This window comes from Cnephaeus nilssonii, assembly GCF_951640355.1.
Source record: "Cnephaeus nilssonii genome assembly, chromosome: 3".
Lineage (NCBI taxonomy): Eukaryota > Metazoa > Chordata > Mammalia > Chiroptera > Vespertilionidae > Cnephaeus > Cnephaeus nilssonii.
This window is the reverse complement of record NC_137074.1, coordinates 18,141,508-18,166,234: the sequence shown is the minus strand read 5'-3', so window position 1 is coordinate 18,166,234 and position 24,727 is coordinate 18,141,508. Positions and strand designations below refer to the sequence as shown.

At 39.8% G+C, this 24,727-nt stretch overlaps 1 protein-coding gene across 11 annotated transcripts in view; it reads right to left on the bottom strand.

Moving 5' to 3' along the window:
• Positions 1-24,397, bottom strand: part of MBNL1 (muscleblind like splicing regulator 1) — a 170,576-nt gene extending 146,179 nt beyond the window's left edge. For 2 of the 11 annotated variants that reach the window (XM_079766216.1, XM_079766224.1), the window contains exon 1: positions 24,163-24,396. The gene's annotated coding sequence lies outside the window, so the exon portion shown is untranslated. Of the gene's footprint in view, positions 1-23,431; positions 24,101-24,162 lie in introns of those variants that run through there. The other 9 variants (XM_079766227.1, XM_079766228.1, XM_079766217.1 and 6 more) reach the window with 7 other exon arrangements.
• Positions 24,398-24,727: the final 330 nt, after the last annotated feature.

The following is a 24,727-nucleotide window of genomic DNA, read 5'->3' as shown; positions in this document are numbered from 1 at the left end:
CAAGAAGACATGCAAATGGTCAACGGGTATATGAAAAGATGCTCAACTTCACTAGCTTTAAGGGAAATGCAAATTAAAACCATAATGAGACCTCTTCACACCTGTTATATGCCTGTTATCAATAAGATTAGAGGCCTGGTGCATGAAATTCGTGCATGGGACAGGGGTGGGGGGATGTCCTTTAGCCCAGCCTGCACCCTCTCCAATCTGGGATCCCTCTCACAATCCGGGACTGCTGGCTCCCAACCGCTTGCCTGCCTGCCTGCCTGCCTGATTGCCCCTAACCGCTTCTGCCTGCCAGCCTGATCACCCCCTAACCACTCCCCTGCCAGCCTGATCAATGGCTAACTGCTCCCCTGCTGGCCCAATCACCCCCAACAGCCCTCCCCTGCTGGCCTGGTTGCCCTCAACTGCCCTCCCCTGCAGGCCTGGTCGCCCCCAACTGCCCTCCCCTGCTGGCCCAGTCACCCCCAACTGCCCTCCCCTGCTGGCCTGGTTGCCCTCAACTGCCCTCCCCTGCTGGCCTGGTCTCCCTTAACTGCCCTCCCCTGCTGGCCATGTTGTGGTGGCCATCTTGTGACCACATGTGGGCGGTCATCTTGTGACAAGGGCATGATGGTCAATTTGCATATTACCTCTTTATTATATAGGACAAGTAATACCAGTGTAAGAGAGGATGTGGAGAAAAGGAACCCTTGTACACTGCTGGTAGAAATATAAATTGGTGCAGTCACTATGAAAAGCAATATGAAGGCTCCTCAAAAAATTAAGAATAAAGCTATTTTTAATATATACACTAGAGGCCTGATGCACTAAGATTCGTGCAAGAATGGGCCTTCCCTCCTCTGGCTTCCAGCACTGCCTTCCCTCCGGCCCGGAGCCGCCTTTCCACCTTCCCACGCTGCCCAGAGGCCCGGAGCTGCTGGGGTGGTGTGGAACGCCCCCGGCTGTTTGGTGTCTGCATATGCAAATTAACTCACCATCTTTGTTGGGTTAATTTGCATGCTCACTCCTGACTGGCTGGTGGGCATCACGAAGGTACAGTCAATTTGCATCTTTCTCTTTTTTTAGTGTAGATATGCACACAAAGGAATACTACTTAGCCATGAAAAATAAAATATTGCCTGTTGTGACAACATGGATGAACCTTGAGAGTATTGCGCTAAGTGAAATAAGTCAGATGGAAAGGTCAAGAACAATATTTCACTCATGTGTGAGATACAGAACAAAAAGCAAAGAGCAAACAAAACAAGCCCACAGAGACACACACAACAGGGTTGAGGGAAGGGTGAAGAGGTAAAGGGGGGTCAAATGGAGACAGAAGTAGACTAGACCATGGGTAGTGAGGACACAATGCAACATACAGATGATATATCATAAAACTATACACCTGAAAATTAGGTCATTAACCAATGTTACCCAGCGAATTTATATTTTTAAAAAATATCCATCCTTCAACACCAGCCCAGACTTGCTAGACCCTTCTCTGGCTTTCATTTTATTTCACAGAACTTGTTAGTAGTTGGCATAATATTATGTACCTATCTCACTCCCTGCATATCATCTACCTTTGCCATAAAAATGTACACTCCGGGACAGCAGGCAGTTGTCAGGTTAGTTCTCCAAGACAGAGCCAGCACCAAATCAGTGCCTGGTCCAGAGTAAGCCAACAATGAGCATTTGTAGTACAACTGAATTTTTCCTCAGTATATCTGAATAATAGTTCATAACGATTTTCTACAAGTTACCATGCCTGGGCCATAGGCACACAATTTAAGACACTGGCAACATCACCTTTATAACTGAAGGAAACCAGCATCAAATTCCACTCATTAGAAAGAATATGAGGAAATGAAGTTAACATTGAGCCATATTTATATTCCTCCTTAATTGTGAAGCCGATGAAAGATTTTTTTTTTTTTATCCACAGAATAACTGCAAACAGTTACATGTGGCTTTGAAACTTTGAATCATTTAAACAATTATCTGTGAATTTCTGACAGAATCAGTCTTCAATTCTGGCAAAAGAAGAGAACATTTGCATTTTTTTCTGATGATATTTAAACAGGCAGCCTTTTAGTATTTCTCTTTCATTCTAGAAATGAGAAAGTATAATGAAATAACATGGCACATGCTACTTTATCATTTGTCTACAGGAAACATTAATCCCATTTAGTATTATATTTATTTTATTACACAAAAAAAGTTGCTTTGTAGGCATTAGGTAGTCATTTCTGATCTGTCCATATTATTTAGTAATCAGAATACAGAATACAACAAAATTAAGAATGCTAGTATGTGCTCAGGACCTAAATGGTAGAAAAACCAAATGTCACCATCCTAGCAATTTTCAGGAAGATTGGCACATTGACCCAACTGAATCTAAATGTGAAATTAGTATAACGAAACTGTGAACATTAAATGGGATGCAATGCATTGATATATTGTTATTCCCAATGCAATTAAGTCTATAGTTTACTTAAATGAGTTATATTTTACTTGGCATAGTAACTAAGGGCCAAAATCTTTATTTTAAATTTCAACCTTTACAACTTCTGAACAATATCACCTAGCTTCTTACTGCGAATGGTGGTATCACTGCCTGAAACATTTCTAAATATGACCTTCATTGCCTGAGAAATGACAGCAAAATCATCTATGCTTCCCTAATAACATTATTGCACAACTCAAAAATAAGTGTGACATTGATTAATGAGAGAACTGGGAAAATGTTCCCATGGACCTTGTACATCACTGAAATTAGCTGCATATGTAGCTCTTTGCCCCACTGTTCCAACTTTTCTTCCAAGACAGATACCATTCTCACAAGATCTCCATAATTAACTTATCCCTGTTTTCCATTTGAGCATGCTCAATTAATTGAGATAAATTATAAACTCACCATGTAAAGAAATTTTCGAATTCAGGCCAAGATATAAAGCATATCTCTACTGGGACCAGATCATCATAGTTGCCATATTTTCCAGAGCTCCTAAACATTTAATGTGGCAATAGCCCTCAATACTATCAATTATATCTGAGTTTAAAAGCCTGATCTTAATAGATAAATCTTGAATTTCCAGATGTCTGATCAAAAACCTAACAGTAATTTCAATCTAGGAATTTTCATTGGCTTATTTCTACTAAAGAGTGCCCAAAATATGTTGCTTAATTATTAATCATTATGAGAAAAGTATATAAAAAATCTGTTTGTAGTTAAATAAAGATCTAAAATAATTACTCTTCAGAATACACTAAATGAAACCAGTTATGAATATGGTATGGTATTACTTGAATATATCCTAATTAAATTAATTAGTGGATTTCCCATAACACAACACAATGCATAAACATTTCCTCCTTCCATTTAATCAGTAAAAGTCCCTGTAGTCTCACATATGTAGCTCTTATTGAAAAGTTTACAAATATTCAAGCCACAAAGTTGTTACACAGTTTAACGTTAGAATCCTATAGATATTTCTACTGATTGATATGTTTGATCTTAAAGATTACCTGTTTAACCAATATCAAAAGATCCTCTTAATAACATAGAACTATCAACTGAATTTATTCCAGTAACAATAAAATATGAGAATCTCAGTTGAACTTGAGCTTTAAAAAAAAAAGTCACAAATTCACATATCCTTACATACAACCAAGAATTGTTTCTCCTAATAATGAGTCAAGACCCAGTTGTTTTTCCCTGGTTTAAAGGAGGAAGATATGTTACAAACAAAGACATGCTTTGACAACTATTATTTTCACTTCAATGAAGCGTAAGTATCCTTTCGGGAAGGTTCTACAGAAATTACATATTTAACTAGGTCTGAGATGTTGAAAAACAACCAATTAGGCTGATATTATTGCAATTGATATAGAATAACCCTGAGCTTTAGACTGCATTTTGCAGAAGCATAAAATTTCCAAAGGCAGCCCTGCAGTTCTTTAAAAGGGTGGTAACAATACTCTCAACAATTAACTACTTTTTTTTAAAGGGTGGTAACAAGGAGGCATATTTTGTTTGTGCCTATCTCAGTATTTCTTATAAGGCTTCACTTATAAAAAAGAAAAATATACTGGGAGGTTCTACACATCTGAAAAGATAAGATTAACTGGATGAAAAGATAATCCGTCTCCATGATAACTAAATTTATATCTATACATAAATGGTTTACCACATGGTGTCTCAACTCGAATTCCTTGAATATCTAACAGACTTAAGAACTGAAATCTCATTACATATGCATTGAACAACAATGCAGAACTGGAATCTGTGAGTCATTCATTCCCAGTAACTTTGCAAACATACATGAAAATACCACGAGTTGTAAAATAAAATAAAAACCTACCATGTGGTGTGATTAACAGTGTGAAAGTAAAAGATCTCGTATTAGAAATGTAAAGGCTCAAGAGCAAATTAAAATTTCAACCAGTGTCTATTTAAATTTTGAGCCTATTTTCTCTTTACATATCTAGATTTTCACATCTTCAGTGACTACAATAACCTGAATTATTTCAAAGTCAAATAATTAACAATTTGTACTCTTAACTATAGTTCTGCTTTTTTATGTATTAAGCTTAGGTATAAATTATAAAGCTATTTCCTATATAGATATACTAGTAAATAATAATGGAAGAGACGGTAAAATAGGTCAAATGATGAACAGAAATCTCTAGCAAATAATTTATATAAATTACATACATTAATGCCACATCTTTTTCCTTTCTTCTTCCCTTCCTCCCTCTATCCCTCTTTCCTTCCCTCCCTCCCTCCTTCTCTCCCTCCCTTCCTTCTTTTTGTAGTCTTAGACATCACTAAATGAATGTTTTCACTGCAATAAATTTAAAACAAACAGAAGACTTTTATTGGAAGTCAAACTGAATTTCCCCTCCATCTACTGCCAAATCCGAACCCTCTCAATCCAAGGGTAACAACTATTATTAGTATGATGTGTTTAGTCCGTTCCCTATTCATTTACCTACACATATACACATGGTTTATCATTTTACAGAAATGATGGAAACATACTAAGCATATTATTCTGAAACTTGTTTTCTATAGTATATATTAATGACCTTTCTTTGTCAATAGAAATATATCAACATAAATACTGTTTAACAACTATGTATTACTCCATTATATATCCATTTTTTACTAGTGGTGACCTATGCTAATGCCAATTTTCACTATTTTAAGCCATGCTGCAATTGTATTAACCAACTATGCTTACATTTGAGTGGTTTTAATAATATACATACTTTGAACATAAAGTATTGCATATATTAACTCTGAACTAGAATAACAAATTTCTTCCTCAAAAATGTTTACCAAAATGTACTTCTACCAACAATGACTAATATGCTTTTCAATGTCTGTTAAATCTATGTTAGACCTTAAAATGATACTACCCCTAAATCTAGAATGTAAATTTCTATTGTGGGAATGGGCAAAAGATATATGTCCTTTTTCCTACAAATAGAACGAAGGCCTTGTCATTGTATTTTGCAAAATATTTTGAACTGTTAGCCCTTACATGGCAACTAATCAATGGAAACATTTGTAAAATCAGTTTTTCCACTCCTGTTATTTCAAAATAAATCATTTCATTCCTAAAACAATCATAATATGTATATTTTGTAATTACCTGCCAAAGAACAGGGGCTGAAAGCTTGAATACTAGTAAATTTTGGGGGTGACAGGGTATCAAAAGAAACAATATATAACTTACTATTCTTATTAATAAAAATAAAATGTGTAGTTCATAGTCTGCAGGGCATGTTATATTTGGAAAATCTCTGACAGCACAATATCTAATGATTAAGGGGATGCGTTTTTTACACATTATTTCTACTAATGTCAGAAAATATCCTACTCCACTCCCTCCTTTTTTAGACACTAATTGACTAAAGGAAATGGTTTCTGACAACGGCTATAAATAATTCAAGGCGTTATCAAACTAGCTAAGGCACAATAAAAGCGGTGAACTCACAGAGGCCCAAGCACATTCCCCCTCCTCCCCCTCTCCCCGTGGCCCTTTCCCCTGAGGCTAGGGCTCCTCTTGCATCATTTCTGACCCTGGACTGGAGTCTTCTCCTGAAGTGCCATGTACTTCCAATTAAAAGAACCAAGACAGGTATATGCTTTTGGCGGACTTTTGCCAATGGACATCTGCCCTGTTAGAAAAGAAAATAATCTCCCTTCACTTAGCCCTCTTCAAACAGTTCTTTTTCAATTATTAAAACAGTTCAGAGAATAAAGAAGTACTGGAAACTGGATTTTTCTCAAAAGACTTAAGATGCTTGGTTGGCAACGTGTGGGTAGGTCCAATGCTTTTTATTATCTTTTTGTCAATGTGATTTTAGCATGTTATCAAGAGTATAAATAAAATCACACTTCTCGGGAGATGAGATCAAAGATTTTATTTGTAGGATGTTGTACTTCCCCAAAGAGTAAACGTACTGAACACACAACGAGCAAACTAACACGGCAGCTTACGGTGTGGCTCCTTTGCTAAATAGAAAAAGAACACCCCTTTCTTAATTAATTGTTCCTAAGGTTGTGTACATTCTGAGAACGCTGTAACACATGAGGAAATCCAAAGAGCCGACTGCACCCTTCTAATGCGACAGTCATTAAAGGTTTATGTGTCCCCACCAGCATCATATGCACTTAAAGAGCAACAACTAACTTTCTAAGGTAAATCACAATGCATTGGTAGCTGGCTAAAAAACCCCAAGTAACCGCCAACAGTTTATCAATAGCAACACTTTTTGTTCTGGGATATAAATGCTCCAGAAAGAATCTTCAACTATCTGAACAATCAGCTGGGGAAGGACTGTTAAAAATATATATTCCTGGGACCTATCCTAGACCTACTGAGGCTAAAGACCATTTTAACCAAACTCCCTAGGTTATTCTTAATTCAGCTGGCAATCATAATCAACTGAAGCTAAAATATTACTCCCACCAGCAATAATTTATTACATTTCTACCCAATAATTTTCTAAAAACCCAATGTTTGTCCTGAAAAGATGGCTAGTTGGAGATTTGGTAGCATGCCTTTTGATTATATTACATCAACTAGATAGAAAACTGACATACCAGCAAAATGTTATGCAAAGTTATATTAAATTCACTTTTTAAAATATTATTTTAAATCAGGCACCATGCCATGTCTGCCCCTCCACATCAGTCTAAGATACTACTCACCATATCATATTAACTCTTCCTGTCTCAAATCACTTATGTTATAGTCCTGCTCAACAACAGTTCACTCCCAGTGAGCACGCAAAAATATACTTTGTAAAAAGAATCCCCCCGCCTCCCACCAGTATATCTGAAGGATTAAACTGGATAAAGTCAAAGAGGGATCATAAAGCAATCTTAAAACTTTCTATTGCTCTGGTCAGTGTGCGGCTCAGTTGGTTGAGTATTTTCCCATGAACTGAAAGGTCGCTGGTTTTATTCCCCAACAAGGCACATACCCAAATTGCTGGGTGGATCCCAGGTCAGGGTGTGTGTAGGAGGCAGCTGATTGATGTTTCTCTCTCTCCCTTTCTCTTCCTCTCTCTCTAAAATCAATTATTAAAAAGTCTCTATTATATTTCAATGTCAAATGCACCATCTATAATAATAAAAGCATATATGCTAATTAGACCAGACGTCCTTCTGCACATCCTTCCAGATGACCTTCCAGATGAAACCAGGGCTGCTAGGGAAGCCCTGGTCCTGGGTGCCAGAGGGAAGCCGGTGCCAGAAGCCAGGGGAAGGAAGGCCTAATCTTGCACGAATTTCATGCATTGGGCCTCTAGTTTATATATAAACACACATACATAAAATAAATACTTTAGAGATGGTGATATTTCATCTCCTTATTTCATATTTATAATAATAATTTATAATAGTATAGTTATTTTTCAAAAAGATGAAAAAACAATTAAGCAGCTATATAATCACTACAATATGATAAAATCATCGTTAATAGATAAAATATGAAATAAGGATTATTATATGTATAGGTCTGTAGATATGTACAGATGTTTGTGTGTATGTGTAGGATCCAAAGAATAAGAAAAACTTTAACATAGAAATTAGTCAAATCATGTTCTTCACATATAACTAAAATATAGCTTTTTATTTAAATTTAAGTAAAACCTCTGTGTTAAACTTAATAGGGGGGAAAGACGTAAATAATGCTTTAATCTTCTCACAATAAGTGCCACTTTATTTTAGATAAAACTACAAACTATGCTCCTTCGTTAAGTAATAACCCTTGCAGAGATTAACTTTTGAGAAGCTGGCTTGTGCTACATTTCTTTCTGATTTATGTATGAAATCTGCAAGGTGTTCCTCTGGTTCTTTAATAAAAAAGTTTCTACTGGAGGAATCAAGTAAAAAAATTTATTTTTCCCCAGAACTCATATATTCTGTTTTTGTTCAACACTAGCAGATAATATTTATTATTTTGGTATACAATTTCCTTCACCTGAATTTTGCCACTTGCTACTCACACTTCCAAGTGATGGTTATATCATCTTGCCCACCTGTGAACAAATAAAGTCAGGCTTGCATGCTTAAGGGACCGACTCACCAAAGTCCCCTAAGGTAATTAAAGGGGAGAATTGGGACCCCAAATCAGGTCTTCTGATTCAAATCTGAAATTTAATTCACAACACATGCTGACAATTTAATGCCAAATTTTGTGGAAATGACAATGACTACAAATATAATAGAAGCCGTAAACCAGAGAGATTGGGGGTGGAGCGGGATATGATGCAGTGGCCCGACTGCATCACTGTGGTTTGCTCTGAGATGTCAGTGAAGGAGAAAGCCTTGCGTATAGAGTCTTAAGGAGATAGGATGATCCCTCTATGGAGTTGAGAGTTGGACGTTATTGTCTTTGTACGTCTATGGAGTACGCACTGGACACTAATGATATATACTTAGAGATGTGAAAATTATACACTATGTCTATCAGTTTCTTCTTAGTTAAGACTGTTAATCAGCTTTAATCCAGTAATTAATACAACACAGGGTTCTACTTAGTAAGTAATTTAAAGATTGTCTTTGAGCATGTGTAGAGGGCCGCCTGGGAAGGCACATGGGCATTTCTTTTAATTGTTGCCAGCTGAGTCCGAGACGACTGGCAGAGCCGAGGCTCGGATACACATTTCCCCAAGATGGCGGAAAGTGTAATCAGCTTGGCCTTCATATCAGCCCAGGTGTGGGCAGGGGCGGGACTAGATATGTAAATCCAGGCATGCTAGGGCCTACTTAAGAATGCAAATAAATTGGTGATACTTCCTGGTATTGGGGGTATAAAATAAATACGCTGGGAGTCGTCTTTGTGCTGCCTCTCCATCAGAGAGAATGGCGTCCCACCCAGCTCCCAGCTTTTAAATCTATTTCTGCATCTTGCTTTCTTTCTTTCTATTATTTCTCAACCCCTGGCCGCCTCCACTTAGAACCAGTTCATTCATCTCTCTTTCCACGTTGGACACGGAAAAGGGAGATCCCCGCCATGTTTGGCCCCCGCCGCATCAGGCCCCCGCAAGCATGATTTCATTTTTGTTTGTTTGCCTTCTGAGCAAGAAGAGCCTACATTTTCTTCAGAGCTTTCATTAGAGGAGTTCAAATTGTATCAGCAGGAACCTACATAAGTAAAATGGAATTCTGCTCTGAAAGTATAAAACTAAGTGTATGTTAAATAAGTATGCATACAGTAAGGCTGACCTATATCAGCCACTAAAACGGTATCTGAACAGCAGTAAAGGCGATGGAATAGCTGTCTGGAACACTTCTAATCTAAGCCATGTAAAGTCAGATTTTTGACAGCTGTTAAAACCATAGAAAAGTATATTAGGGAGAAAGCACTCAGGGTTTGAAAAAATGGCATAAATGATACTTTTCTTTTACACATTCCAAACCTGTTCTCTTTCACTAGTATGTTAGTTGCCTTATGACAGAGAAATGGTAAATATTGAATTCCTTTCTAATAAGAAAGCCCAAAGTCAAAAGAATTTTAAAAAAAAATGCAATCCCAGTTCCACTGCCCCAAAAGATCTCTTTTGAAAAAAAATTGCAGATGTTGTTCTAATTGTGCTTCATGGGTTTTTTTGTTGTTGTTGTTGTTCTTTCTTTCTTCCCTACTACCCTGGAAAAAGAAATGTTTTCTTTCAATCCAAATACATACTAGTACATCCAACACAGGCAATACCCTTAAGTGGATAAACATGCACATTAAAAATAAATAATCTATAATAATAAAAGAGTAATATACTAATTAGACAAGATGTCCTTCTGGACATCATTCCTGATGTCCTTCCGGACAAAGCCGGGGCCAGAGAGAAGTCAGCCCGGGCCTGGGTGCCTGAGGGTGGCCAGAGGGAAGTGGTGCTGGCAGCCAGGGAAAAGAAGACCTACTCTTGCACGAATTTCATGCATCGGACATCTAGTACATAAATAAAATATGTATTGATTATATTAATAGTTTATGGACAACCCTCTTTTGTAGCCTAGACACAGGGGTGAGATGTGGATCCAACTTTGAAGAATTTACTGCTTAATCTGGGATGTAAAACCAACCCACAAATAACTGTCCATTAAAAAAGGGAGAAGTATACAGCAGAGATAACAATAAAGCTTGGTAAGTTAGAGAGAGATGTCAGGGGTGGTTTCACAATAGAAAACACATCTGAGGTAGGCCCAGAAGGATGAGTGAGTCTCATTTGGATACAGACAAAAAGGAATGGCAACCCAGACTGGTAATATCACATGCAATGTTTTCCATATCCTGAGAGCAAAGGCAGGGTATGGAAAAGCATAGAGTGTGAACACTGGGGAATTGGTCTGCTTAGAGCACCCATATGAAACTGGACGGCAGGAGACAGACCTGGAATTTGGGTCTGGACACAAGTCAGTAAGAATTCTGCCTTCACTTCTTCATTAATTGGAATACATCCATGCCAAGATTTCACTCAAGGGCAGAGTCAGACTATTTAACTAAATACCCTAAGGGCTAAGAGTAAGACTATATATGGGATAGGAGGAGATCTTATTAAATAAACTCAGGATTCTTCTACTTCCTAAAGCTTTTGCTTTGGTTGCCAGAAAGCTGAAGAGACAAATTTAGTGCTCAATTTCATCTCAAGTACTCGTTTCATCTCTTTTTCTTCTAATTGATTTGTTATGTCTCTTCTTTACAGTCCCCTTTTACGAGCACTTGACTGGTGTAAGCAGACTCAGATCCTTTTTGGATGAAGCATACATCATGCATAAATAACATTAATCCACCTTTGCCCTGGTACCAGGTTAAGGTTATAGATGCAACGCCAAGTTTCAGAAGAGAAGAGACGTTAGAATTCACCCAAGTAAAGCTCGTTCGTTATAAATTTCCTCTATGAAAGAGGGCCACATGGAACTAGGAGACCCCATTACAGCAGTTAACAATTGCTCTGAAAGGTATGTACAATGGTTGGGTTCAGCAACCTATCTTCTTGCCCGGCTGTCCAGTTCGACCTTCCCTGCGAATCCACGTTCTTACTCTAATGCCAAAATGACCTTCTGAAACGCACAAGCTTCCAAGGCTGCAGATATTTTCAGCTGTATCAGCCCTGGCTGTCACAGCTTTCTGCTCGATACCGAGTGGCAAAACTGGAGCCTCCTGTACTAGCCTGACCTTTTAAACTCACAACGTTGTGCTGCCACTCAAAGCTGAGTTTTCTCTTCCTGCATTTTCCTTTGTGGTACTATTCCTCTTGCTAAATTGTATAGCAGACAGCCTAAAATGGCACTTTTACATGAACACACTTTGCCTATACATGGTAAGCCTAACTTGAATAGAAGCTTTAGAATAAATATTTGCTGACTTCTAGAAATAATATTTTTTTAATCACTGAAAAGAGTATTTAAATGTTGTGGCAACAAGAATCACAATAATGTCATTATTTCTGCAATGGCCAATTTCAAGTTTGAGAGATGTCTACATTTTACAATTGCACCTCTATAATTGCACCTGTTTGTGTTAACTATTATATATTCAATGCCCAGCACAGTGCCTAGAATATAAAAGAACCCAAATTAATATTTAAGCAAATGTTGCAGAATCTGCATGCTTAATTATACTTCATTTATCAGAGAACCAGTGAACTGAAATATAGGTGCTTAATTTTCTTCCCCCAAAATTAGTACATCAGCAAGGAGTATTTCTCTTAAAAATTATGCAGGAGAAAAAATATGCAGGAGAATTCTTAGTATATGACAGGAAACTATTTTTTTAAATCCATTAATGTCAGGTCATTAACAAACAAACCTGTTGCTGTGTGAACAGGTTAAAGTTTAATATCAATGGAAGAAAACAGCAATGAAAATCAACTCATTAAGACACAGATTAAGTTTCTTAATAATGCTATCTATCAAGTGATCTCAAACCTTAATAACTATTACAGAGTAATAATATATTTAAATTTATGCTTGTATATCAGAGTGTCTTTTGTTTCTACTTAGCATCTGTGGCATACTATAATTTCACAAATCCTACTTGTATTAATTTCAGAGAACCACAAAATGATATTAAACATAACATTTCAAAGCAAATTTACAAACTCACACTAGTTGGTGAATGTATTCTTTCACTTCGTATATTTACTCTGTTCCATTTTTAGCTATAACTTATGCACTACTTCATAATCCTTCACGGAATATACACGTAAAATGCATATAAGACACATATATGCCCATATGACACACACACAGACATGCTCTCATTACTCCACTAGGGTTTGGGAAGAAAGTGAGAAAACATCATCAGAAATCTCCAAGCGAATGTCAATTCTCAATGACAGGTTTGATTATTTTAATGTTGGCAACAGGTTTCTATTTTTCAATGATGAAAGAAATGAATTGAATTGCCCTAATGCTTCCAATAATGCAGTTGAATAAATTACAAGAGCATTTGCAACACTGTTTTTGGACTCAAGGTATTTCCTACGATGTACAACCTAAAGCCATCCACTTGAGCAACTGGCAGAGTGCTATGTCATTCACAAGTGACATCAGAGCCGCACAGGTGGTAATGATTTTGAGTCTAAAAGTAGATTTTGCTGATCTTGGCAAGTGCCGGGGCAGAGGGTATTAGGTGCGCAAGCCACAGAGGCAGATAAGGCCATTTGATACGGCCCTCCCTTCCAAGCCAGTGGAGCTTCAAAGCCTGTTCCATCTTCTGCCTTTTTATGGTCACAGTGCTTCAAAACTCGTCTTTCCCATTTTCTCTCCTTCATGTCGTCTTTCTAAAACTAACCTGGATTAGACCTCAAATCTATATACTCCGCGTAATCGTGTACTTCATTTGTACCATACTCAGGGAGACAAACAGCAGAACTGCTGGGTTGAGACCTCAGCACTCAAGAGTACCTTGCTATTTGACCTTGGGCAAATGAACTGACCTTAACCTTGAGGAGCCTCCATATTCTCACCTGTGGACTAGAGAGGGAGAGCAATGCATAAATCTCACAGTGCTGTGTAAGAGCTAGACACGGTCACTTAGATGAAAGAATACGTTCCTACCAGATACACAGCTATTTTTATAATTATGATGATGGCTTACGGTCTGGTCTTTAGTGACTCTTGTTTTTGTTTTCATTGTTTCACCATGGATGAACCTTATCCTTTAGGCCATACACTTCAGAAAAGCAGAACTTGAGCCTTCATTTCTCTCAAAAATTTCCGTTGACGTGTGATCATCAACTTTTTTATGCAGTGGGCTTTACATAAGCGTGGATGAGTAGAAATGAATCACGGTGAGTGAGAAAAGAGCACTTCCGACTCTTCTAACCTAGAATGCAGATTAAATCCTGGACACAAGGAACAGACCGGACCCTTCCCAGCTGAACGGGGTCTTACAGGACACGCACCGTTGCACCGTCACCATTTGGGAGTTTGGAAACCAGCCCACAAAGTACAGCTTTATTTCCTGCACATGAAGAAAAGCCGGAGGCAAAAGAGCATCGTGTGCACATCTAAAACCCTTTGTCATTAAAGTGAAATACAGCTCACCTCTCGCTTATGGATTTTTCTCTTCTGTGAACATAAAAGTTGCAGGCTCTGAAACTTGACTGGCAGGACTGCGTGTTTTAATCTCACCAGGAGTGAGCATGAAGAAGCTTCCGATAAATTATATGTACCACCTTTGCCCAAAATACCAGCAGTAGAAATAAAGTAATCTCTCCTGTTTTGTCTAGGGTGACACTGTGTTTGGATCCTGCTTACTTATCAAATACTCAAACAGAAAAATAAATGTCTTAAATACTGGACTTTAATAAACTGTGAGTTGATATGGTCTTCTCTCTAACATACAAACTATAGAAAGAGTTTGTGTGTCTACTGGATGGTTTCTGGAAAATTCCACTCTGCCCACGAGCAGCCTATTCTTGGCTCTCCGTGCCCACTTTGTTTTGCCCGTACGTTTCTTGTGAATATTTCAATCACTACACAGGAAACTGCTTTGAGCACAGGGCACATCCTACTCAGCTCTCCATCCTCTAAAGGACACCGCACTCAATAAATATCCACTCAATAAGAGTGTTTTCCTCTGAGGCCAAAAGCAATGGCATAAGATTCTTCCGTCGTCCTTCTCTAAACAATATACAATTTTACTTGGTATGTGTTCTAAATAACTCTAGGAAGAGGGGAATTTGTTAGCAAAGTGCCGTGTCTCCGGCAAAACAAGTCTTCCATGCATAGATTATCTTCTCAAGTCATAAGCTTTGCCATTTGTGGCGGAGAGCACAGACCAGAGTGTGTGAAAACGATGCAACAGGAAAGCATAAAATGACCACGTGAGGATGACAAATGAATTTAGCATGCACTCTGCAGTCACCCCTGTTGTTTCTTGGTGAAAACTGTACGACATTCCATTATTGGCGAGAAAGTACATTATCTTCTGGAACTTTGCAAAGCTTCCTCTGAAAAGGATCCCAAACGGCCAAATGCAATTGTCACACTATTGTAAGGCCTTATCATAGCTGCCGAAGACAGGAGTCTAGTTTGTTGTTTTGTTTTTTATAAATCAAAGAAATGAGTGTAAGCATTTGTCAAACGACATGCCATTTCTAATCCAACCTTAAAGCTTTAAGAGAAAATTTTATTTGTATTACATTAAATGTATACCTTCTTGACTTGTGTCAGATGGTGTATGAGTGAAGTTTTTAAATTACTGGATCATAACTATACCGCATTCACTCTTTAGGGGAAATAAAGAACGCTGTGTTTTGTTTTTTTTAGTGAGAAATGACCTGGCTGCCATTGTGTGGCTGCTCACCAGCTCTGTGAATTTGGACATATAGGCCTGCTTCTGAGTCTCAGTTTCCTTATCTCTATCAAGAGGATGAAGGTTCCTGCCACACAGGTCTGTTCCCTAATTGTTTAGCACCATGATGAGATTGTTTCCCAAAAGAATGTAAGCCAGCAATGTCTCCTGCAGAGAAGATGCTCAAATAAGTAGCCTCATTATTTCCACCTGTTCATGCTGTTTCTCTCCATATTCTGAAGACTCTGTAATCTTCCTACCTACGTCAGGTGTCACCCCCGCCACACAGCATGCCCTGACCATTCAGTTCCACAAAGGCTTCCTTCTTCAAAGTTCCTCCTTTGGTACTCAATTGTACAGCAGCAATACCCAATTATACTGTTAACTTTTCTTGTCTTTCTCAACAACTACATGCCAATTATATGTCAATTTCTCATCTTTCTCCCCAATTATAAGCCAGTTACATGTCAAAGAATATAAACTATGTAATTCTTCTTTGGAACCTCTTCCTTAACTCTAACAGGTGCTCAAAATAGGTTTGCTAATTAACTGTTCAGCAGAACACGATGGATGAAGTGACCTGCCTATATCACCTTATTGTTAAACTTCGTAAAATAACTTAGTAAGTGAAAAGACCTCAGCAGTTAAACTTTATACTCCGTTACTGACAAACAGACACAATTTCTTCTTATATTAATTGCTCCCAAAACAATATTTATTTTAAAAATCCAACCCTCAAAACTCTATTTCTCTGACAAAGTCATTCCCCACATGCAATTTTCAGTAAATATGGTCCCCCAGAAAGCAGTATGCAGAATTCTATTTGTATGTATTTTACCAATAGCCTCAATTATTGTTCTGGACATTTCAAATTATTTTTTGGAAAGGTAATACAATACCTCAGAGAGTCTCTACACCTGGATCAAAGACTTGCCTGTATTCCCTGATGTTCACTTTTGCTATGCCCATCCAAACTCTTAGAGTCCTCTGGGTGGGGTATTTAAGACCAAATACCTTAAGTGAATGCCACTAAGTTGACACTGCAGCTTTCCCTGAGACATTTGAGCACTGAAACTCAAATAATGGCTGAAAAATAATTAGAAGTAAAATTTATCTTGAACACAGAAGGCAAAGAAGAAGTTTTCTTTATAATACTTAATATTTAATCTTAGTTACTTTAAAATGAACATTTTCTAAATAGCTTAATATCAAAAGCAGATTTTTACCATATCTTTATAGCACAAAGCAAAATCCAGACAAGGGGGGGAAATGTCTAATAATAGAAAAAGACATGTTCCAAGTCTAAATAAAAGGTGAAATAAAGCACTATTGATAATTATTTTCTCTGGCTCTATGTAAACATACTACAAAGATATATAAACAGTATAACATTTAAATTATATTTTGTGGATATAGGCCATTTAAATAAGCAATTAGTGATAAATCTTTTTTTTAATGTCTTGATTTCATGGGAATTTCTCTATGTATATTAAACATAATATAACATAAGCTATCATTGCTATGATATTTTCTACTTATATGTTTAAGCCATTTACTTGCAAAAGCATGTAATGACCTTAAGTAAAAAGGCCTATGAGTGTCCTATAAAGCCTTCTATTCGCCTTGAAATTTAACTCTCTTCACAACTCCAGGTGACTGTGAACTCAATGTAACTGCTTATTTATTCCCATATGTAAATCATTCTGTTGTCCAGGAAAAAGAAGAGCACGGTTATACTAACACCTCCCCTAAAATAGCAAGGCCTGAGAGGTATAAACATCAAGCACATTGAGTACATTGCAATCTGGTTTTATCATGTATCTCCCTGCCACCTGGTTCATCGCTGAGCCTAGGTCACACTGGCGTTCTGCGTGAACATTAGTGGGACCAGGACTGCCTGCCAACAATGAGGCCTTTCCTAGCAAATAGCAATCTACCCCTAAAGATGAAACTATGCTTACTGTGGAACTGCCTGTTTGGGTTAAAGAATTTGGCGATCTTCTGTAGTCACATCCTGTGCTTTAAAGGAGCTTGACCCAACACGAAATGTTTTAAGAATTTAATATGTATCTTCTATTTAAGCCTTTGTTCCTGATAAAACATAATTTTAAGTGGGCTTCTCTTGCTGGTGTTTTAAAATATAGTTATTTTAAAAACAAAATGTCTCACAAGTAACAATATGATGAACAGGGATAACATTAAAGTTTAAAGAAAGAATGTTAATGAAGTTTTAATAAATCTTACTATATTTTTAAATGATTTTGAATACCTCCCATCACTTTTAATGTCTACACCTAATCAGTTGCTACATCCTATGGACCCTAAGCTTGTCACTTTTACCCCAGCATACATGGCCTCTTTTTCATTCCCTCATTTAGTCCCTCATCTCTATTCTACAATCTCTACTGCATCCTACATGTGTCCTATTCTTCCTCTATAAAATGCGCTAAAACATAACTCCTGTAAGGTTGCTTGCCTAACCAAGTGTCTTCTTATGTTCCCCATTGTATCAAACATACTGCCTGCTCTTCAGTGTCTTCCAAAATGTGGTTACCAATCTCCCTTTCCCACTTGATTCCTCATTTCTTCCTACCTACTAACGGCCAACCCCCCCCCCCCCCCCGCCCCGCGCAATGCCTTTTCTTTCTATCCTCTTAGTTTCTACCCATTCTTCTAGAGTCCCCTTAAATACTGTAGGAAACATGACTAGAATACTCCAAAATGTTGATTGTCTCAATCTCCTACCAGCACCCAATACAAGTATTTTTTAAATCTATTTTTTATTCTTTTATATCCAATCATGGGTTCTAGAATCGGGCTATCTTGGTTCACTGCTTTGTTGTGCTACTTTTAGTTAAGCAACCTTGTGTATTTAACTTGCCTGTGCCTGCTTCCCCAGTTGTGAAACTGTGGTATTAACAGTACCCATAGCATAGGGTTGTTCTGAGGAATATAGGAATTAATTCATGAACCTTAATCTGGCACATAGAAAGTAGTCCAAAATGTTAGAAATCACTGTTATAGCTCTTACCATCCTCACTATTCTTTTTTTTTTTTAATTAAAAGATATATTTTATTGATTTTTTACAGAGAGAAAGGGCGAGGGATAGAGAGTTAGAAACATCGATGAGAGAGAAACATCTATCAGCTGCCTCCTGCATGCCTCCTACTGGGGATGTGCTCACAACCAAGGTACATGTCCTTGACCAGAATCGAACCTGGGACCTTTCAGTCCGTAGGCCGACGCTCCATCCACGGAGCCAAACCAGCTAGGGCAGTGGTAGGCAAACTCCTTAGTCAACAGAGCCAAATATCAACAGTACAACGATTGAAATTTCTTTTGAGAGCCAAATTTTTTAAACTTAAACTTCTTCTAACGCCACTTCTTCAAAATAGACTAGCCCAGGCCATGATATTTTGTGGAAGAGCCACACTCAAGGGGCCAAAGAGCCGCATGTGGCTCGCGAGCTGCAGTTTGCTGACCACTGGGCTAGGGCATCGCTATTCTTTATTGAAGGCAAGACAAAAAAAATGGTTAAAAATATGGACATTGAAACAAAGAAAAAGTAAATAAGACTCATAGCTCTACAAATGACAAAAAATGTTTTCTAGTCAAGGTACTTAATCTTTAAGATAAAAGTCACAAGGCCTATTTTCCAGCTGTAAAAAGATTACATGAGATATTTTGTAAATATATATATATATAACAAGTAGCAGCTTCTACTATTAGTAATTATTTGTGTGTTTATAATTTCAGAGTTGGAGAAATTAAGGAACAAAGAGTCAATGGTTTTTTTGCAGGTTATACATCTAGTCGGCTCTGGCGCGGTAAAATAAACCTATACATTGTGAGGTTGTCTGTGCCCCACCCCACACCGAAGTCTATTACTCCTTTCGAGATATAGACAGAAATGCAATAAATATATAAAAATAGAATAATTTAAAATGCCAATAGTATTAAGTCTTCCTACATGTATACAGTGCTGCACTTTTCAAAATACATGAACCCCTGGTGGTCATTTTTGGAAATACCTGCACTGCAACAAAGACTGGCTTGCAAAACAAATGTACGTAAGTACAGTGTTTATAGGAATGGATGCACCTCTTCATAGGCATTTTGCAGAAATATCAACAGGGGGCTTAGGTTGGAGAATACTGAGTGTGGCAAGTTCAGTCAATGGCTCCCAGGTTTTCCCTACAGCTTTTCGCCCCAGCAGGCCCTTTGCCCTCCTATTCTTTCTGTCACTTAACTTGACTCCCACCACCCGCCCCAGACTATCTTTCTACTTCCATGAGAGTTATCTATCCCCATAGAGCACTGAAAGGTCACTGTAAAAGTAATGCTCTCTTATAACCAGATAAGACAGAAACAGACAAAACTATACATTGTATATGTATATCTACATATACATTATGTATCATTATCACAGATATAGGAAATCCAGGCTCCAATATAATTTTTAAACATGAATAATTATCTCAAAGAGATATACTGGAATCATAAAAAAAAATCTAATTAATAGTATGTAGAAAACTGTACTTCAAAACTAAAAATACAAATTATGTCCGGAAACATGGAATGTCATATGTCAGTAGCTCTTCTTGAATCCTCCGGTTTGCAATCATTAATTCTCCAATCATTAATAAGCATGCTGCATGACTCATCAGAAATGATCTTCAGTGTTCATGGGGATCCTGGTTTCCTCACGCTCCAAACATGTGTTGAACACTAATGGCAGCTCTGCCTTATCCAGTGGGGGACAGACTCAAGATGACAACCAGCCAAAGGCAACTCTTCTGAGGTTCCCAATAAAATCTGACCCCCTCCACACACACATACCCCCCAAAAACCCACTATATCCTTCCTGGCTTATATCTTTGGCATCCTTCAAGGAAATAAAAGTAAGCATACTTTATATAGTTAGAAAAGAACTGCTTTTTTTTTTTTCCAGCCTAACTCTCACAGCGCATAGCAAAATGTACTTTGGTTATGAAAATATCTAAAAGGAATGCTTCCAGGACCTATGCCATTGTGCTTTGTTTACCAGTCAGATGATTTTTCAAGGCCGTGTTCAAATTATAAAGATACCTCTCTGTGTATAGAAATTCTTCAAGGCCCATAACATTGCCGCAGAAACCTATTTTTACCTTTCCTAACATTCCAAACAATATCCTCTTCCCTACAGATGCAAATTTCGCATCGTCCGTGAATTCATTAATCTTTGGTTAACCTTTGGTCAGGAGTTTGGATTTATTTGGTGTTTTTATTTTCCAAGGAAAGAAAGTCATAGCAAAGGAAAATACATATTAAGCATTTGAAGATAACTGTTATTTACTGAAAGCTCTGTTCTAAAATAAATTTGAGAGACTCGTTCATGTTTGGTAACTTTGGGACAATGATAACTATAGTGTCTCTAAATGTTCCTAAGTAGCAATCATACCCTATTCTGGCCTTTGAGAGGTGTTAACACTCATCCCCTAATTATAAGTCTTTTCTGTGTTATTACTACCTCACCATTAAGTCTCTAAACTAAACAGTAGTTTTGAGGAAATAAAAATAGATGTTAGGTGGTGTGTTTTCTCAAATTTTGGTTACAACGGATAAGAATGATGAGGAATGTCTACATATACTAAACTGTGTTAGCTTAAAAAAATAATAGTTCATTTTATTGTGTATTGACCAGCAAGCTCTGTAGGCTTTCTCCCACAGTACTGCTCTCTGCCTTTATTCTAGAACAGCACTGTCTAGCAGAAATGTAATGCAAGCCACATCTGTTATTTTAAGTTTTCTAATAGCCACATTTAAAAAAAAACAACACAGGTGAAATGATCTGATAATATATTCTATTGAAACAAATATATCCAAAATATTATCACTGCAACATATTTATGATCAATATAAAAATATCAATCGGATGTTCTACATTCTTCCCTTCGTACAACGTTTTCAAAATCCAGTATGTATTTTACACTTAGAGTAAATCTCAATCCAGACCAGCCAAATTTCAAGTGCTCAACAGCCATAAGCGGCCAGTGGCTACTATACTGGACATTTGAGACTGCCAGTAAGATGAAGCTTTGTGGCCTAACAGGCCACACACTTTAAAATCTTGTGTAACATCCTGGATGATCGGTATTGCTGTTAGGATTTTATATACTGAGCCAGACATTTAAGTAAATGTCTCTCACTTCCTTCTTTCACTCCCCAGGCCCACATATCTACTGCCCATACTCTCTTTCTTAGAGTATAAGAACCCCCCCACCACCACCACCTATTCTTTTCAGCTTCTTCTAAGCCAAGATCTAAGATGAACTCTAATCTGAGCATCTTCTAACAAAGCAGACAGCCAGAAGGTGCAGCCAGGCTATTCTCTCTCTGTTTCCATAAATAGATACATCGAACGCAGGCCTAATGTATGGTGACAATGATAAATGCAAGGACAGTTTAGTTTTGCTTACAAGGAGGATAGGAAATTTTACATAATGAAGCAACACCCCCTTCCTCAATGAGAAATACAGTTTTACACTTTGCCCTCCTTCCCCCGCCCCTTCCCCCAGGAGATACCTTGGGATATTCTGTTCATTTTCTGGAACCGAACCCAGTATTTCATGGCATAGGAATTCTGTGCCCAGAGGAAGAACAGAACGTTGGAATCAAGATTTAATGAATTCAACTTGGAGCCTAAGTTTGCCTCCGATGCGGAAATGTAGACACACGCAATAATGTCTCAAACCATAAACCATTTTGGATTCTCTGCTGGCATAGGTCCCGAGAGGAGCACCACACTTGATGTGTGTCTGCACGCGAATTTGTTCTTAGTTACACGAGGAGGAAAACTCAACTAAGCACATGTGAGGGTTTCTGCGTCTCTCCGTAATAATGAGACCTGATGATTATGTCTTGGATGACACTGTAATTACAGGCGGATGGATGGGTGAACAGGTTTTCTGGTGCTGACCCAACCTGTTCCCTCCAGCACAAAAGGCAACTTTTGTAGTCCTCAGAGAGGAACTCCCCCAACCCCCATTAAACAAATAAAACGAAAAAAAAAAAACGTCTACATCTTGTGCGAAGTTCTAACACAGTCATCAAACCAACGTCCACTCCCATGCAAATACAGAACACAGACAAAAATCAGACCACTGTAGGTTCCTAATAAATTAAATTAAAAAAAAACAGTTTTGAGCTGTGCTTGTCACCAACTTTAATAAAGCAAAGGTACTAGTGACAACGATGCGCTTTCTCGGGCTACCAAATAATTGCATGACACTGTAATGTGTCTCTGGCTATCACTACCCCTCAGACGTCCTACATGTTGAACTAAAGACTCTTAGGACGAATTCCACGCTCCCTTAACTTTCATTTCAACTTGTCTGGGTGATAATGTGTTATCTCAGCCAGGCAAGGAGACACACCAACAACGCTCTCAGGAACCCGCACAGAGATAACATGGAGTGTGGATCGCATGCTGGTCTGGAACAGTTAGGCGATAAAGGCCCCCTGTGCGCACACAGGCACCGTGCTCAAACCCAGGAGGGGGGCACACCGCGTGCACCGGGGTGGTATTTCAAAGCCCGCTGCAGAGGGCCTGCGGTATCCAAAGGCGCTCATCACGACTTTTCTCTGCCTTTGGTGAGGCAATCCCTCCGAATGTGGCAGAGTTGACCTTGCCTTGGCCAGCGCCTGTGCCTGCTGCCGGTGGGCACGCAGAGCCAGGGCGGGGGCAATACCCTTGCGGGCAGCTTCTTGCTCAGCCTCCATCCTAGGGAAGCCCACTCCACGGAAACACGTCACCGACACACGGCAGCTGCAGAGGCTCCCCGGCCGGCCCGGGAGGGACTCAGAAACACAATCGCTCTTCTGGCAACACCCCTGGAGTTGCACAGCGCTGAGTGCGGGGCGAGCATACGCTCCACCATATACCTGCTCATGTTACAGGCTCCGGAATCAAAGTATTCTCACATGACACATGACTACCAATAACAGATTCCGGCTCCGTTAAAAAAAAAGAAAAAAAAAAAAGGAAAGAAAGAAAGAAAGAGAAACGGGGGAGGGGGGAGCGCCGTGCATATTTGTCCTGCTGTGGTCTAAAAACCTGAACCCAAGCACTAACTACTTTTCCTACCTTTCCACCTTTCGGGGAAACAATTCCATCAACCAACTGCGGCTCCACCCCGAGAGCGCCCGCACTCACTTTTCCTACCGCTCTGAGTGACGCACCACCAAACGCCGGGGGGCGGGGGGACGGGCGCCCGCTCCGGCAGGGCGTCTTCCGCCCTGCAAACTTGGCAAAAAGGCAAACTGGCCTGAAATACAGCGCTCTCCATATAAGGAAGCCCAGCTAAACATGTCATGCGTAATTTATGGGTAGCAGGCAGAGAATTAACCTTTGCGTGCACATATTCGGCCCAGATGCAAACCGGGCTGGAGGGCAGCCCCAGGGATCAGGGATGCGGGGTCTCTGGGGGAGCAACGGTGGCTCCCATCGGATGGGCTCGCTCTCCCCCACCCCCCACGAAGGTCATTAAGTTGCAAGTACACTTGCACGCACCTGTTTATTCATTCTCTCTCTCTCTCTCTCTCTCTCTCTCTCTCTCTCTCTCTCTCGGCTGCCAAGTTGGAAGCTGGCTGCGCTCTGACAGTGTCCGCATTGCCCGGGGACGGGGCTGCTGCATCTGCGACCTCCCGATCCCCCCTCCAGCCCCAGATGGTGCGATCGGGGACCAGCCCGGGCGAGCCAGTGCCCGCCGCCGCGAGCCGCAGCCCCGAGCCTCCCCGCACTCCCTCCTCCAGCCGCGTCCAGACAATGCCGAGCCGCCCAGCCGGCGCAGGCAAACTGTGAACATGGAAACTTACCTCTCACATGTTTTTTTTCACACGCAGCCCGCCTGCCGGCCGAGTGCCCAGGGCATTGTGGGAGTCCCGGTGCCGAGAGGGGCCCGCGATGGAAAACGGAACTTGTCAGTGCCCGGTCACGGGAGCATGGTGAGCGCCACAACTCATGCAGCTGCAGTGGAAAGACTGTTGCATGTCGCCGTGCAGCCTCTTATCGCCGAGCTCGGGTTTCCGCTGCCGCTGCGCGGCCCCTCCCCCGCCCGCCCGCCCGCCCAGCCCCACCAGGAAGCCCGGGGCGGACTCGCCGGGCCCGGAACGCACGCGGCGCGGGCGAAAGGCTGAAACTTTCCGCCGCCCGCCCTGCTCTCCCGCCCCCACCCCCCGAGGGCGATCGGGCGCCCCTCAACCCTGCAAAGTCCGCAGTGGGGGGGTGCTGGCCACTGGCGGGTGGGCGCGGAGAGCAGAAGGAAACCCGAGCCGGCGCTGGCGAGGTGCATCCCCGCCGCCGCCCGGTGGTATCTCCCATCTCCTACGTCCCACACGATAACCTCCCAGTTGGGGTGCCAACGGGGCGCGTTCCTAGGAC